This window comes from Leopardus geoffroyi, chromosome E1 (genome assembly GCF_018350155.1).
Source record: "Leopardus geoffroyi isolate Oge1 chromosome E1, O.geoffroyi_Oge1_pat1.0, whole genome shotgun sequence".
Lineage (NCBI taxonomy): Eukaryota > Metazoa > Chordata > Mammalia > Carnivora > Felidae > Leopardus > Leopardus geoffroyi.
The window spans coordinates 15,506,269-15,524,101 of record NC_059330.1 but is presented as its reverse complement, the minus strand read 5'-3'; the positions used below and the strand labels follow the sequence as shown (position 1 = coordinate 15,524,101).

The window sequence follows — 17,833 nt, the reverse complement described above, 5'->3', positions numbered from 1 at the left end:
CCAAGGTTCCAGGTACAGTGAAGTCAAAAGTATGGTGGGTCTGTATTCATGTCCTGGGGTTAGGGTCACTGCTGCCTTTCTTCTGGTTTTGCTAAATCTTATCTGCACACACAGAAGTACACATATTAAAATTGATGAATTTTGAGGGGCGCCTGGGTGGCTCAGTCGGTTAAGCGTCCGACTTCGGCTCAGGTCGTGATCTCGCGGTCCGTGAGTTCGAGCCCCGCGTCGGGCTCTGTGCTAACAGCTCAGAGCCTGGAGCCTGCTTCGGATTCTGTGTCTCCCTCTCTCTCTGCCCCTCCCCCGTTCATGCTCTGTCTCTCTCTGTCTCAAAAATAAATAAATGTTAAGAAAAAATTTAAAAAAAAAAATAAAAAAAAATTGATGAATTTTGACAATGCGGACACACCTATGTGACCAACACAGAGCTAAGGAAAACAAACATTACCAGCCTCCCAGAAACCTTCCTCATGCCCAGGAACCCCCTACACCGACTTCCAACACCTTTATATAAACGGAATCCCATGGTACCAGATATGCGTAGCCAGGAGGGGTGGCCGTTTGATACAAGAAAACTTTCCTCGGTGCGTCTCTGAGCTCAGTTGGACTGAGACATGCTCTCCACATAGTGTTTTGCATTTAAGGGCAGCTTGTGTAGGTAGAAATTCTTCCCTTTTTTGAGCTGAGATCTGCCTCTTTATTGTTCTGCCTCTGAGTCTGTCCTTTTGGAGCCATTTCAAACAAGTCTTCCTTTCTACAAGGGGCAGGATTTTCACTGATGCAGGATCCCTCTCATGCCTGACTCCTCTGGGCACAAATACTCTCTGCTTAAAGGCGTCCTTTGTAGACTACGGGCTGATGTGGGTCATGCATTCCAGATCCTAAAGCGTGCTGGGCACCTGGTTCATCAGCCAACCTCCTCAAGTTTTGCAGAACACGGCCCTCTGGCCCTGATGTTGCTTGACCACGACGTATCACTTCTTCAACATAATGGTCTTTTGAATCACAAAAATAATTCATGTTGATCGTGGAAATTTAGAAAACACACAAAAACACAAGAAAATAAAAGCCAGTGACTCCGAACCCCCAGAGATAACTGTTGTTTAATGTTTAAAAATTGAGATCATTCTATATTAGTGGTTTTACAACCTGCATTTTGTTTACTCCTCCATAACAATAGTGACTGACATATATGTAACACATTTTTCTTTGTTCAGTGTCCTCCTCCTCCTCCTCCTCTTCCTCCTTCTTATCATTATTTTTTTTTTTTTAATTTTTTTTCAACGTTTTTTATTTATTTTTTTGGGACAGAGAGAGACAGAGCATGAACGGGGGAGGGGCAGAGAGAGGGAGACACAGAATCGGAAACAGGCTCCAGGCTCTGAGCCATCAGCCCAGAGCCTGACGCGGGGCTTGAACTCACGGACCGCGAGATCGTGACCTGGCTGAAGTAGGACGCTTAACCGACTGCGCCACCCAGGCGCCCCTCCTTCTTATCATTATTATTAAACATAGAGAAGTTTCTGTGTGGTATTGTGGGCTGAATGTTTCTGTTCTCCCCAAATTCATGTGTTGAGGGACACCTGGCTGGCCCAGTCAGAAGAGCATGCAATTCTTAATCTCAGGGTTGTGAGTTTGTGCCCCACGTTAGGTACAGAGATTACTAAAAATAAAATAAAATTTAAAAAGTTCATATGTTGATGCTCTAACCTCCAATGGGATGGTATTTGAAGATGGTGTGCTCAGCAGGTAGTTCCGATTAGATGAGGCCAGGAGGGTGGGGCCCTCATGATGGGATTAGTGTCCTTATAAGAAGAGAGACCAGCTTCCCCCCTCTCCCTCTCCCTCCCTCCCACTCTGTCTTTCTCTCTCTCTCTCTCTCTCTGCTCTCCTTGCACAGAGGAAAGGCCAAGTGAGCACACAGCAGTCAGGCCCCTGTCTGCCAGCCTGGAAGAGAGCCCATACCAGGAACCAAGTTAGGCAGCACCTTGATCTTGAAACTTCAGCCTTCAGAACTGCAAAGAATCAACATCTGTTGTTTAGGTTGCCCAGTCTCTAAGGCAGCCTAGCTGACTGATAACTGTGGCTAAGTCCTTTCATTTATGATTTCTTCCTCTGCTTGAGGGTTCGCAAGGACTTCCCCACCTCAAGGTCAGATAAATATCCACCTGTATTTTCTTCTGGTTCTTTATTTGGTGTCCGCTTTTCCATTCACCGCTCTCTTTTGCGTTCAACTCTAATCCGATCGAAACTTATTTTGGTTTATCATGTAAGATAAGACCCCGATTTTATCTCTTTACAAGCTGTCACCAGTTCTTTCCATTTAATTTCTTTTCCCACCAGCTATATTTTAAGTTTAAGTGGATTTTTTGAGTATATGTTACAATCCTGTTGTTCAAAATTCAACAGATACAATTGTACACCTGAAACTAATATTACACTATGTGTCAACTAACCGGAATGAAAATAAAAACTTAAAAAAGACCTACAAAATTCAAAAGATACAAAAGACAAACAGTGAGATTCTCCCTCTCTTATCCCTTAGCTTCCCAGTTCCAGAAAGGTGTTACTAGGAGCTAGGCGTGACTAGGTTATAGATTTTGGTTTTGGACCCTAGGTATGCTTCCCCCTCCTCCGGATGGGGGCTTTATTATAGTGCACAAACATATAAGCTTCCAGGCTTTCTGTTTCTTCCATGACCTGTCTCTTTTTCCCTCTACGATTACATTTTTTATTTTTATTTATTAAAAAATTTTTTTTAATGTTTATTTATTTTTGAGAGAGAGACAGAGTGCAAGCAGGGGAGGGGCAGAGAGAGGGAGGCATAGAATCCAAAGGAGGCTCCAGGCTCTGAGCTGTCAGCACAGAGCCAGTCTTGGGGCTCAAACTCACATACCATGAGATCATGACCCGAGCTGGAGACACTTAATGGATTGAGCCACCGAGGTGCCACCAATTACATTTTAAAAAATAAATTTTAACATCCGGTAGTGCAGATTCTTTGTTGAAATTTGCTTGGCTATGCTTGCCTGTTTATTCATTCTATATGTAATTTATAATCATTTCATTGTTTGTCTACAAATATCAAGAGACTCAAATTTGGAATTATATTAAATGTATAAAATAATAACTGCATCGAGTTTTCCTATCTAGAAATATGGTCTGTCCTGTATTTATTTATGCTTTCTTTCCAGTCATCCCTTCTTTTGTAGCGTGCAGTAAAGTTTCATAGATTTTTTATGAAGACTGTAAACATTTCTTCTTTAGTTTGTTCCTGGGTGGTTTATGTTTTTTGTTGCTCGGGAATAGGATCTTTTTTTTTTTTTATAAACATTTTATTTTCAACTGGATATGTTGGAATATAAGAAGTTATTTAAAAAATTATTGTGAGGGGCATGTGGGTGGTTCAGTCGGTTAAGCATCCGACTTTGGCTCAGGTCACGATCTCGCGGTTCTTGAGTTCAAGCCCCGTTGTGGGGCTCTGTGCGGACAGCTCACAGCCAGGAGCCTGCTTTGGATTCTGGGTCTCCCTCTCTCTCTGCCCCTCTCCCACTTGCGCTCTGTCTCACTTTCTCCCAAAAAGTAAACATGAGAAAAACTTTTTTGAATTATTGTGAAATGGACGTATAAAAGAGCACATAAAACATTTTTTTTTTACAGTTTAAATAAGAATAATAAAGCAGACATATGCCTAGCCAGCTTAAGAAATAGAACACCTTTAGAAATTGCTTTTATACCTCTCCTTAAATGGATCTCCCTCTTTCCCTACCGCCTGGGGATGCACTAACCTGGATTTTGTTACAGTTATTAACCGTCTGTCCTTTATAGCTTTCCCTTATGGGTTTATGTCCTTAAACAATACATTGTTTGCCTTTTGTATGTGTTCGAAGTTTTATCAATTGAATCACACTGGATTCCAAATTTTATTTTTACTTATTTATTTAAAGTTTATTTATTTTTACACTTGATCTTAGCCAAAAGGCCGAGAAGCAATTAAAGTTTATTTATTTTTAATTTTTATTTATTAAACATTTTTTTTCAATGTTTATTTTTGAGAGACAGCGTGTAAGTGGGAGGGGGGCAGAGAGAGAGGGAGACAGAGAATCCCAAGCAGACTTCACCCTGTTAGCGCAGAGCCCGACGTGGGGCTCGATCTCACGAACCACGAAATCATGACCTGAGCCGAAATCAAGAGTTGGACGCTTAACCGACTGAGCCACCCAGGTGCCCTTATATATATTTTCTCTTACATGTCTTACTTCTGTTAAGAGTGGAATTGCTGGGTCATAGGTTAGGCCTAACTTTTTTTTTTTTTTTTTTTTTTTTTAAGAATAAGGTCCATTCAGAAAAGCACACACATCCTAAGTGTACTGCTTGAATAATTTTTGCAAAGTGTACGCAGCCACCTTGCCATCATCCAGGTCAAGGGGTGGGATCTTGGCCCACGCTGGGCCAGTCAGCCGGGCTGTCCATTCTGGGAGCTGGCACTTGTGCCGAATGAAGCAAGGAGGGAAAGGGTTCTGCAGGGGAGCTGAAGAGACTCTGAGGCCGGGACTCCCGTGGCTACTAGTGTTCCTGTTTTCTTCCACTTCAGCTTCAGCTTTGCCATGGAGTGTGAGCTATCAGGCGTCCATCCCGCCCATGGATTCCTTTGTGCTTTCACGTCAGCCAGACCTGGCTTCTTTTGCTCACAACCACAGACTTCCGGTGGGTACAGCATGCCAGACCACTAGCCCCCACCTTTTAGTGGATTGTGTCCCTCATATTGCTAGCATCATCTTAGCAGTAGAATCTGCCTTTAACCAATCCCTGAGTTTTTACACGACCCCTTTTGAACCCTTGGATTCCTGGGCTGACAAGGTGAGCTCTCCAACAGGTAGTCACTTTATCTCTAATTTAAACGTTGGTTACAAAGCTGCTTCAAACGTTTGAGTTTAGTGAATTGTTGGTTTTTTTTTTTTTTCCCCCTCTAACTTTAAATTTAGTTTGCAATTTTGCAACAATTTTCTCTCCATCCCCAGTGGAACGTTAATGGAGAACGCTTAATTTAGCAGGTGAAATGTAGGAGTGTGTATGATTTTCTGGATTTCGTTTTTGGAAACCAGGTTCATTTCTCTTGCTCCTCCATGTAGAGCGCTGGGGGGCAAGGTGAGGCCATTCAGGGCGGTGACCACAACACGAGGGCCAGACCCCGAGTTCTTCCACACCACCCCTCAGGGACCGTTTGCTTGAGAAGGCTCTACATCCAAATCGTTCTACTCTAAGTGGGGCCTCATTTAAAAGTAAGAAAGGAAATGAATTCGCTTCTGGTTTCTTTTTTAATGTCATCGAATCCCACAGATTAGTGACAGGAAATGACCCAATTTCCACTGGCATCTGGGTTGTCACAGTGCTTGTCCTCATTAATGTCAGGGTCTGGGAGAGTATTTGATCAAGGGGAAAGTGCCATGGGTGAAGTTCGCGAAGAAAAGGTCAGAGATGAATGTGAAATTCTGTCTAACCCCAGATGATGAAAACCAGCCCAGCCTGCTGTGTCTGGGAGCAGCCACCCCAGTGGCCCGCATCTTCCCAGTTTCCATCCCACGGCCCTGCTGGACAGCCGGTTCCCGTCGCGATCTCTTTCCATCGGTTCTAACCCTGATGGTGGTTTTCCTTGTTTGCAGAAGCCATCACTTTGGGGTCTGATGACCCTGGCCTACACACAAAGAAGTTTCTCACACTCTCCAGGCTTGTTAGGCCCTTATACCTGTGACTTGAGCTCAGCAGAAACAGGACATGGTTCTTTCCCTGTCTTGAGGGTACTGCTGAACAGGTGACTAAATTGCTTTGAGTATCTTTTTTTTTTTTTTTAATGTTTATTTTTGAGAGAGAGAGAGAGGAAGAAAGACAGAGTGTGAGTGGGGGAGGGGCAGAGAGAGGGGGAGACACAGAATCCAAAGCAGGCTCCAGGCTCTGAGCTGTTAGCACAGAGCCCGATGCCGGGCTCGAACCTACAAACCGCAAGATCGTCAACTGAGTCGAAGTCGGACGCTCAACCGGCTGAGCCACCCAGGCGCCCCACTTTGAGTATCTTGCTCGGCCAGAGCTGCAGGTGGTTGTGGGCATGGTGGGTTTGCCAAAGACCTTTTTGCAAGCTGAGCGTCCTACGAGGGCATCACACAGAGCAGGCCTTCGGTGTACATGGTTGATGACAGCAGTTTCTAACAAATGGACGTGAAGTGTCTTGTGTTCGTGTGCTCAGTTTACTGCGATGATTTTCAAACAGGTGGAAGAGGAGCGCCTCCGATAAGCAGCCTTCTCTCATGGCACACAAGCGTGTCACGGGCCAGGATGGCCTCAGACTTTCCACAAGCCCGTCTTCAGGTTTGGGTCGTACGATGAACGGGGTCACCCTCGACAGGGCGACGGGGGATAACTTGGCAAAGGAGGGAACTTGGGAGTAAGAAGGCCCTGTGTGGAATCTAAATTGCCTTCGCTGAATTGACACTTTGCATCCAGGTCACCCTCTGAGGTCAGAGCAGACAGGACAGGCCAAGGGACCAGCTGGACCTCAGCTGGGCCCGAACCTCACTTTGTGCAGACCTGTCCAGAGCATGGGCCAAGCAGCCAGTCAGGGGCTGCAGGTTTGCACTCCAGGGGCCATTGCCCTAGAGCAGGTTCACCGTGCTTCACTGTCAATGGTGAGCCCTGCTGACAGATGGAGAACGTGGATTCAGAGCATTACGGTTGGAAGGCGGGGAGGCGCGTGGGATGGACAGCACGTTGAGGCAGCCTGGAAGGAGCTGCACTCGAAGGAGGGCTAGGTGGCAAGGGGGCGTGAGTGCTGGGAATGCAGGTTTCGTGGGGATAAGAAGGTAAGGCGGCAGGTGGGAATCCAGGCAGGTTCTCTGCAGGAGGCTCACCAGGCGCTCATGGGGTCCTGACACGCAGGCTGGGCCAGCGAAGTGTAGGGGATGAGGCCTCAGTAGAGAAGAGGGGCGCCTGTAGCTGGCCCAGAGCCAGAAGTGCTCAGCATCTGGAGGATGTGGGTGGGGCCAACCTGAGCAGAGCAGAAGGGGATTGCTTCCTGGTGAAGGGCTTGGGCTCTGGGTTGAGGCTTGCAGGTTTCATCCTGCCTGCAATGCTCTCTCGCCTCGAACGTCTCAACGCCTTGAAACGTTGCTTTGCCTCTGTGGACCTCAGTTTCCTCACCTGTAAAATGGGAGTAACGAGAGTCTCCGCCTTGTGACGAGGACTAAATGAGAAGTGTTGCGCGAGCACGTAGGACAGTGCTTGGCACGTGGACAGTGCTTGTCACGATCGGTAGTATTGATGCCTCCCCGATTTGGCCTCACGGGTGTGTCTAGGCCTCGGGGCTGCCCGCAGGGGGAGGTTCACGCTCAGACACGAGAGCCGCTGCTTTGATTTTATCTTGAATCCCGTGACCTATATGCTCGCCCTGTTTCTGTGGCTGCAAGGCTGAGTCAGATGTGTGGCTCAGGTTAATCATCAGATTTCAGGTGGCATCTATCTCCTCTTTCTGCTCTCTGCCTGGCTTCTGTTCTCTTTGATCCCTGACTTGTTTGTTATTGCATTTAGCCCTCAAGCTGCCTCAAGCCCTCCTTGAAAGAGGCAGTTATGCATCTTGAGTACATAAGTATAATTTGAGATCATACGTGGAATCAGAGTCACAGTGTAAGGAGGTGTGCTCCGCCTGCTCGTGCCCCGCCCTCTCCTCTGTACCTGAGTCGGGGGATTGGTTGAGGCAGCAAGAAGGGCCAGTCCCTGGGACAGGTTAGGGTGCACCCCCCTCCATAGCCCCACTGCAGAGAGAAAAACCAGATTCTTCTGGCTGTGGAGAGGCACCGTCAGGCCTCTTGGGGGTTGCTGGGACAGTGGGTGGAGGAGGAAAAGACTAACTCTCATCAAGCATTGCTGTGTGCCCGGCACTGCTCCAGGCGCCTCAGCCACTCTGGGCTGCCCTGGGAGGCTGCTCCGAGAGGTGATTATCCCAGTTGTGGGATGGTAGAATTCTGGGCAGTTCATTCTGTAAGTCTGGAGGAGGGCTGTGGATCTGCCATAGAATCAACTTAGACCCGATGGTGGGCCATATGAAGGACCGGATGGAAGAGCTTCCCCAGGACTTCCTTGTGCTCTTCAGACTTGCCAAGACATATGTCTCAGTCGTCTATTGCCACAATGTTGCTGCATAACAAACCACCCCAAAACCCACCAGCATATGGCAGTAAGTGTTAATTCCTCCTCACGTATCTGCGGGTTGGGTGAGGTTTGGCTGACCTAAGCTGCTCTCAGTGGGACTTACTGGCTTCAGGCTGTGAGTTGGGTTTAGGCGTGTTCCGTGTGTCTCCCACCCCACTTGGACCAGTGGCCACCAAGGGCACGTTCGTGTCCCGGTGACAGGCAGGAAGGCAAGAGAGCAGGCTCAGTTGCACTAGCGCATTTCAAGCCTTTGCTCACATCATATCCGCTGACATCCCGTTGGCCAATCCCAAGCCATGTGGTCAATCCCCAGCCAAGGGGCGGGGAAGTACGCTGCCCGCCATCAGGCCATGGCAGAGTGTGGCTATCTCATCCTATCGCTGGGAGTGAAGAATTGACACCAATAATTCAGCCTACTTGGGGATGAATTTCACTCATTCGCTCAGGAAATTTTTTTTTTTTTTGAAAGACTATAGTGTGCCACTCACTGTGCTGCCCCTGGGGATAGAGTGGTAAACAAAGCAGGCCTGGTTCTTGTCTTGTGGAATTATATTCTAGTGGTGGAAACAGACACAAAAGAGCTACTTCTGTCCTGGATTATTTAATTACAGCTGTAATCATCACTACAAAGGAGAAGTAAAGAGCACAGGAGGGTAGGTATAAAAGGGCCTGACCTCATCCAGAGAGAAAGAGATGGTTGAGCTCAGAAATGAAGGGGAAAACTTAATTAGCCAGAGGATCCTTAATAAGATTAACTGCTGACTTCTCATCAGAAGCCATGGAAACCAGGAGGCAGTGGGATGACGGTCAAAGTGCGGAAAGAAAAGACCATCAACTAAGAATTCTATATCCAGAAAAAGATCTATCCTTCAGAAATTAAAGAGAAATTAAGACATCCCAGATAAACGGAAACTGAATTTGTTGCTATCAGCCCTGCCCTACAAGAAATGGTAAAGGGAGTTCTTCAGGCTGAAATGAAAGGCCCCTAGACAGGAACTGAAGTCCACAGGAAGAGATCAGGAGCACCTTTAAAGCTATAAATAGATTTTGTTTGTAACTCCTTCCTTCCATCTGCATAAAGCAATGGTTACAAAACGGTGTTGGCAGGGTAATAACATACAAAGATGTAACTTGTATGACAATAACAGCACAAAGGAGAGGAAACAGCTATATGATAATGAAGTTTTTGTGTATGTTGAAATTAATTTGGCATTAATTGGAACTGGGCCATTTTAAGTTAAAATGTCAATTGTAATCTCCAGGACAATTGCTAAGAAAATAACTAAAAAATATGTAATAAAAGAGAATTAAAATGCCATGCTGGAACGTCCTTATAAGGCATTAATGCAAGAATGTAGGAGTAAAAAGACTATGACATATAGAAAACAAATAGTAGGGCACCTGGGTGGCTCAGTGAGTTAAGCGTCTGACTTCAGCTCAGATCATGATCTCTTGGCTCATGGGTTCAAGCCCCGTGTCGGGCTCTGTGCTGACAGCTCGGAGCCTGGAGCCTACTTCAGATTCTGTATCTCCCTCTCTCTCTGCTCCTCCCCAGCTCGTACTCTGTCTCTATGTGTCTCTCAAAAATAAATAAACATTAAAAAAAAAAGAAAAGGAAAACAAATAGCAAAACGTCATAAATCTTATCAGTAAATGTGTTAAATGCAGGTGGAGTAAATACTCCAATAAAAAGAGATTACCAGAATGAAAAAAAAAAAAAAACCCAGCTCTATGCTGTGTACAAGAGACACACTTTAGATTCAAAGATACACATAAGTGGAAAGTAGAGGAGTAGAAAAAGATATGCCACGCAAGCAGTAACTAAGAGCTGAAGTGGCTCTGCTGACAGCAGGCAAAATAGTTCAGACAAAAAAAGTTACTAGAGGCAAACAAGGACATTTTGTAGTGAATAAGGGGTTGATCAATCAGGAAAACATAATAATCATAAACATGTATGCACCTAACAACAGACCCCCCAAATCCATGAAGCAGAAACTAACCGAAACAAGAGGAGAGCTAGACAATTCGACAGTAATCACTGGAGGCTCCAAGGTTCCACCTTCAGTGATAGATGGACAGGGCAGGCAGAATCAGCAAGGAAACACGAGACTTAAACAACACTGGAAACCAGGCAGACCTCACAGACGTCCACACGGCGCTGCACCCGTCAACAACAGCAGAATACACATTCTTCTCAGGTGCGGGTAAAGTGTGCTCCAGGAGAGACCATATGCTGGGTCATGAAACAAGCCTCATTAAATTTCAAGGGATCGAAATCCTACAAAGTATGTTCTCTGACTACAGTGGAATGAAATTAGAAATCAGTAACAAAAGGGAATTGGGGAAATTCACAAATATGTGGAAAGCAACTCCTAAATAACCGATGCGTCAAAGAGGAAGTCACAGGAGAATTTTGAAAATACTTCGAGATGTATGAAAAGGAAAATGCAACATACCCAAACTTAACAGGATGCAGCTGAAGCAGTGCTTAGGAGGAAATTAGTAGTTACAAATGCCTGTATTAATAAAGAAGAAAGACCTCAAATTAATAACCTTCTACCTTAAGAAACTAGAAAAAGAAGAGGAAACTCAATCCAAAGCAAGCAGAAGGAAAGAAATCATAAAGATTAGAGCATAGAAAAATGAAAGAATAGAAAAGGCCACCTATTATGTGGTGCCATTTATATGAAATGTTTAGAGTATGCAGAGCCACAGAGAAAGAAGGGAATTAGTGGTCCCTGGGGGCTGGGGGGAGGGTGGGGGAATGGGGAGTGCTTGCTGATCTGGGGTGGGTTAGTGAGGAAGATTTGGGTTTTATCATCAGAGCAGTAGGAAGCCACTGGCAGATTTGCCCAGGGAGTTCCATTTCAGGGCTGCACAGTGACAACAGATTGGAGAGGGTCAGCAGTAGGTCTGGGGAGGCATCTGCGGTAGCCCAGTTGGGAGGAACCTGCATTTCAGGGAGGTTATTGTTCAGGGTCCCCTGGCTAGATGGAGCCAGGCCTGGGTCCTTCTGGCACAGAAACCTCTCCCCTGGTCACTGATTTGAATCCCCCTGGCTGGTTTTGTTTTTTGTTTTTTGTTTTTTTTTAATTTTTTAATGTTTATTTATTTTTGAGAGAGAGCAGAGGAGGGGCAGAGAGAGAGGGAGACATAGAATCTGAAGCAAGCTCCAGGCTCTGAGCTGTCAGCATAGAGCCCAACATGGGGCTTAAACCCACCAACCATGAGATCATGACCTGAGCCGAAGTCCAACACTTAACCGACTGAGCCACACAGGCGCCCCAATGTTTTTTTTTTTTTTTTTTAATGTTTATTTATTTTTAAGAGAGAGAGAGCAAGACGGAGGGAGGGGCAGAGAGAGAGGAGAGAGAATCCCAGGCAGGCTCCATGCTCTATCTTATTTGAACTGTGAGATCATGACCTGAGCCGAAATCAAGAGTTGGATGCCTAACCGACTGAGCCACCCAGGTGCCCTGCCCTGGGTATTCTTAATCAACCCAGAGAGCGGCTGAGATCTCCTTGCGTAATGGGAGCGTGGTAGGGAATGGGCCTCATATTAATCAGGCTGACTAGGGCTAGCTGGTTGCAAACAGTAGACATTGAACAAAAACGGGAATTTTTGCCAGGGCACTGGAGTATCTCACTGAAGCACAGGCCCCTGGAAGGTCTGAATCAAGCACACGGACCAGAGACCAATGCAAGAGCCCCTTCTCTGACTCGTGTTTGCGCTAGCCGCTAGGTCATCTCTCGCTTCCCTCACTGCACACCACCCTTCTCTTTCCTGGGTGTCTCTACAAGTGGAAAATGGCCCCTCCATTAGCTCCTAGGTTTACATCTTTTTGTTCCAGAGAGCAGCTAAGTTGAGACTTGAGTCTCTTAGCCCATTTCTCAGATTGTCAAGAGGAAGGACCTCAACATGCCAGCTTGGGCTGGGTGCACCCCTGGGGTGCATGCCAGCTGGGTCCAGGGGGCTGGTCACAGTGTAAACACTGGGCTTCTGCAGTCCCTCTAAAGGCAGCTGGGCAGCTATGGGAAGGCCAGGGAGGAGAAGGGACATTGGATGGGATGCCAGGTTATCTTATGACAGGATGTCCCCACCCCCGCCTTGGATGATTCACTGCCTAGGACTGGTCTGCCCCTCCAGGGATAAAACTACATGAGACCTTTTGTCACTTGAACTGGTTTGCAGACACAGCCCCCTGACTGCCTATCTCCTCTCCTCTTTTGGCCTTCACTTTCAGCTCTTGACTGGGCAGAGAACTTTCTAGAATTTGGAATTAGTCTTACCACCTTTGAGAATTCTGTCAGTTCCCCCAGAAAAGAAAGTCCTAACCCATGCCCTGCTGACAAACTGGTTGAAAAGGACCGGAGTTATTTTCATTGTCTCACTTTCACCTGCTGTTTGAAATGAGTGGCCCTGATTCAGGTGTCCTGAAACCCTGGTGATTGTGGCATAAATGGGCCTCTGACTGGGGACGGGAAGGGACAGGAAACGCCTGTGCAGTCGGCAGAGACGTGTGTGAGGGTTGGCCGCTGTCGACCTCGCTCCGACCCACCCACGGTTTCCAGCCTCTGCTCCTGCTCTTTCCCTGATGCGTGGCGGCCTGGAGCCCCTGGCCCTTCCAGCCAGGGGGAGGCGGCCACCGCCATTCCAGCCCCAAGGAGTGTGACCGATCTGGATGGCGCTTTTTCTCTTGCTGTGAGAAGCAGGGAATTGAAGTCCTTCAGGCAGGCACTGCTCTCAGACATCTGGGGGGGGGGGGGGGGGACGAGGAAGGACACTGCATGCAGATGGAGGCTCTGAGGCTCCTTTCTCTTTGGATTCCTGCGGCATTTAGAGGAAGCCATGCGGCGTGGCGTTTTCTCACTTATGGCTGGTGCTGGTTACCCAGAATGTTGTTTTCAGTGCTGATAATGATGTCGGCGGCATAAGCCGGGGGCTTACCGCTGATTAGCGGTCACGAACCTTCCATCTACTTTCTGTTACAACCAAGCGAAGCAAGTGGGGCAGATTGTCTTATGTGCATTTAGTAGTTGGTAAAACCTCTGGTTGCCCGGGGTGGGGGTGGGGTGTGAGCAGTTCTTCTCCTGTACAGTCACTGCTGGTCAGAGCTCGGACACAGAGCCGGGCTTCTCATCTCTGATCCCGGCCCGTGTTCATGGCGGGGCACGGCGGTGTCCTGAGTCCTTTTAGGCAAAGACTCTATCTCATCCTTCCTGGTTTTTCCTGTGTGCCGTCTACCCATCTCTCCACTTATGCCTCCATCTTGTTCCATAAAGGAATCAAGATGCCCACGAGACTAGAGCTTTCTCTCTACATCTTGAATATAAAAGAAATACAGAGATAGGTATTTATAATAAAAGCATAAAGGAGATACTATATGCCCGACCTATATGTGGATGTTTTATTTATACACACACATTTGTGTATATGTGTATGTAATTAAATACAAACCCATAAAAATAAGATCAGGAAAAATGCAGATTCGCTAGAAGGTCAAAACCGGGAAGAGAGTTGGACTACATACTCAGGCCATAGACCTGTACACAGTTTGCTACATCGAACCACAAACTTCTCTCTGAACTAATGAGCAGTCCAAGCAGGAAAATAATATTATTTGCATGCTTCATGTGATCTATAAGGAAAAGGATACGAGATGCCAAGTGCTTTTCCAGGCCATTAGATCTGAAGGAAATTTCTTGCCTGGGTGGTCATCTACGGGACCCCGGGTGGCAAAGAAAATACGGGATGCGGGTGCCATTGCCGTCGCTGTCTGCTCCTGCTCCCGTGGCGGACGTCACTAATCAGTCATGGCCCTTTTCTATCCTTCTGGCATGTGCTCCGGGCAGCCATTACCAGTGATCTGGAGTCGACGTGCCAGATGAAACCCACTTGCCATGACCACACCGGGGGTGATGGCAGTGTCGGGAGTCAGGAGGGGACTCTGAGTAGAGAGCCACGTTGTCTTGACAAGCACTTCTGCAGGTGTGACACAGGCGGACCTGTCCTGTGTGTCCGTCGTCGGAGATAGAGTTGCTCGGTGCCAGCTGGAGTGACCCGTCAGGGTGATAAGAGGGGACAAACGTGTCTGGAAGGACACAGGGGCACACTAGGAATTTCTGACTCACTACAGTGAGTGACTCACTACGGTCACTCATGTGTTCCTCAGACATTTGGCAAATGCCTATTATTATCTGCCTAGAAAGTGTGCCTGACCTACTGTCCTCTCCCCTCCGGTGCCGGTCACTTCCTCAGAGACGCCTTCCTCGACTTCTCCTCTAGTTCAGAGCTCACACACTGTGCCACTCTGCACCTTTCTCTCATGGCCCCATCACAGCTTGGACTGATCCATTCGTTTGTGTTGATTTGTTTGGTGGCCTTGTTGCCCTTGAGTTCCGGTGTCTGTCTTGTTCGGCCCCAGTGCCAGCACAGGTGTGGCACATAGAAGGCGCTCGGTCCGTAATTGTGGAATGACTGGAAGAAAGAACAAAGAGGGGACAAGACGAAGCGGATGCGGACTGTCTGGTGGAAATAAAGACGTGGACGAATACCAACATCAGGGGGCAGGTCCTCAGCTCTGAAGGGAGGGGACGGTGAGGAGCTAAGGGACCTCAGGGGAGGAGAGTCTGCTTCCAGAGGGACAGGGAGATCAAGGAGGGCTTGGTGTCGTGTGGCACCATTCGCTGTGTCTGCAAGGATGCAGGGAGGGACATCTGGGGCCCTGGGGGCAGCCGGAGCCAAGGCAGAGAGGCAGAGCTGGAGGCGAGAAGGGGCCAGAATTACTTTGGGGCAGTGCTGTTAGGGCAGTGGCGGGGAGATGGGGAGCCAGCTGCTGGGGCTGTGCCCACGGGCTTCCTGAAGGGGTGGCGGCAGATTTGTGGTTGGAGCAGGGATGGGGTGGGAGGGACCTGAGGCAGGCAGGGCAGGTGGGAGGAAAGCTGGGGAAATTAGCCAAGTCGGCCCCAGGAGTGGTGAAGGCAGTCCCTGGGGGGACCTAACAGCCTTCACTCTTCAGTCTCGGTTTACATCCTGCCTCCCTGTGCCTGTCAACCCTGGGGGGCCACCGTCTGGCACGCTGGGGGGCCCAGGACCTCCTCTGAGCCCCGGCCATGCCTGCCACCCCCTGCTGGCCTGGCCCGGCTCTCCAGATGGGCTTTGTCCAGCTGGGTCACTGCACGACACTTTTCCAGTTTAAAATAGAATATGTATTGATCGTATTTGTAGCACGTTTTCTTGAACATGGCTTTTTTTAATTGCTCTTACTTTCCAGAAACAGATTTATTTTCCTAATTTCCCCCCTCTTCAGCTTTTTTAGGTGTTTTGTTTAGTCACTTACATAGGGAACTTTTATTTCCTGTGTATATCATCTATCAAATTACTGTCTTTCATGTATGAGTCATTCAGTTTATCCCTTTTGGCCTCCGTCTTGCAAATCTCATATACGGACTCACTGAACAATTTGGTACCTACTTTCACGTCCAAACGTCCGGTGAGGTTGGGACTGGAGCGTGAGAGGATGCAGCCAATGGGCCTTTCTGCTTGTGAGTCCTACGTCACAGGATGATGCTGGATTCAGAGATGCCGGAGGTTGCTCACACTCCCCACGTGTTCGTGTGGAAGGTTCTTGAGTCGGCATGCAAGGCTTCCTTGCCACGTTCCTTCTGGTGGTACTGGTCCCGAAGACCGGCAGACCTGGGGTGGTTAGCGGTGGAGCCTGAGCCCAGACGTGGAGCCTGGCAGATGAACCGGGGTCTGGGATGACCTGGGCCAGCTTCACGTATCCTCGGGGTGCGAACGGCGGTGAGCCTCCCGTAGCGGTCTGTGTGGATGCCGGGGGAAAAGGTCACTCGTGGTGACACCAGGGAGGCTGCCATACCATTCAGGGGCCGTGGAAGAAGCCCACCGTGGAGGGGCTCCCTCTGGGCATGGGGACGCTGCAGAGGAACCCAAGCAGACCTGGGAATGATCACGGGGCACTTCAAAGGGGAGCAGCCACCGCCCTGGAGTCTCCGCTGCTGGCACGGACCTCCACGGGGGCAGTTGAGCCCTGGAGCAGGAAGCTCGTTTCCAGGGCGTTTCAGCTAACATGCCAAGTTCACTCAAGTTAGCGTACGTGTTTCCGTTCCTTCCCATTCCTGGAGAGGTGCCTTACTCAGGGCTCTTCATTACGGCCAACAAAGACCCAGCTTAAACTACCTGAAGCAAAGAGGAGACTCTGTGGACCTGGCAGCCTGGGAATCAAAATAGTGACTCAGGTATGGCTGGATCCAGTGACTGACGATGCCGTTTAGGGTATCTGTGTCCATTTCTCAGCTCGGCTTGGTTTCATTCTCAGGCTGTTTCCAAGTGGTGGTGAGATGGCCACCTGTCATCCCAAGCCAACACTGTCCTCACAGCTTACTCGCACAGGGCAAGAGTATGTTTCTTAGTAACTCTAGTGAGAACCCTGGTGGAGGACCCGGAATGGCTGGGGCCGGGTCATATGCTCAGTCCTGAGCCAGTCACTGTGCCCAGGGGGGAGGGGGTATTCTAATCGGTCGGCCCCAGTCACATTCGCCCTGAGGAAGGGGAAGGGGGGGGCTGTGTCCTATCCCCTGTTACGTCCCCCGCCATCACCATCAGGAGAAGGACTGGGCATGGTTTCCTTGGCCTGGAGGAGGACTCATTCTCAAAGACAGGAATGCCGGGCAAACAACACGTCTGCTCAGGCCAGCCTCTGCCTTTGCACACGGGCACTGTCTGGAGTCAAGGGCGCATCTGCGTAGCACCGCAATAACGTGCCTGTTGTCTTTGGGGGGAATATGCCCACTCAGGCCTCTTCGCATCCTCGGGTCTGGTTCATCTAAGCCAGCCTTGTGCCTGCAGCAAGCTGCTAGGAGCGTGCGGAAACCAGCCTCTGGCCACTGCATTGTCCCAGGTCTTTGCCCAAGATCGGCTACAGTCACGGACACCACTCCTCGTGGCTCTTTGGCCTCCGGCCCTGGAATTCTGGTCGCAGGACTCACAAATCTGGCTCCACGTTTGACCCTGTGCCTGTTGAGGTTCGAATCTCCTTTCTGCATCTTGACTCCCCTCTGGGCGTGGCTTGATTTTGGTGTCACCTACACTTTCCAGCCTGTGGTTCGGCCAGGGGAGGGGCAAAGTGGCCAGGCTGGACCCGCAAAGAAGGCTCCTGTCCTTCGTTTTTCCTGAGCTCCGAGCCCACACTCCGGGTGTGGGACCAGCTGGTTCCCGGCACACCTGGCTGTGTGGCAGCTGCTTCCCACAAACTCAGAGACAACTTATGTCACCTTCTCCTGTTTGATACCACCAGTGTCACACATCAGCCTTTTTCAACATTGTCAGCTGTTCTGTTCTTTTTTTTCTTTTTCTTTTTTTTTTTAACGCTTTATTTTATTTTGAGAGAGAGAGAGAGAGACAGAGCACGAGCAGGGGAGGGGCAGAGAGAGAGGGAAACACAGAATCCGAAGCAGGCTCCAGGCTCTGAGCCATTAGCACAGAGCCCGACGCGGGACTCGAACCCACAAACACAAGATCATGACCTGAGCCCAAGTCAGACGCTCAACCAGCCGAGCCACCCAGGCGCCCCAGCTGTTCTTTTCTTGAAATGAAACCCTCCTCGAAAGTCCA

The 17,833-nt window shown here is 48.8% G+C and overlaps 1 protein-coding gene and 1 long non-coding RNA gene across 2 annotated transcripts in view; one reads left to right on the top strand and one right to left on the bottom strand.

The window, feature by feature from the left end:
- Positions 1-277: 277 nt before the first annotated feature.
- Positions 278-17,833, bottom strand: part of LOC123604426 — a 49,484-nt gene continuing 31,928 nt past the window's right edge. The window contains exons 2-3 of the long non-coding RNA XR_006715325.1: positions 15,674-16,453; positions 278-324 (exon numbers count right to left, since the gene is read on the bottom strand). This is a non-coding gene — a long non-coding RNA (uncharacterized LOC123604426). The remainder of the gene's footprint in view (positions 325-15,673; positions 16,454-17,833) is intronic.
- Positions 16,357-17,833, top strand: part of RPH3AL (rabphilin 3A like (without C2 domains)) — a 127,579-nt gene continuing 126,102 nt past the window's right edge. Inside the window, exon 1 of the mRNA XM_045490488.1 lies at positions 16,357-16,458. The gene's annotated coding sequence lies outside the window, so the exon portion shown is untranslated. The remainder of the gene's footprint in view (positions 16,459-17,833) is intronic.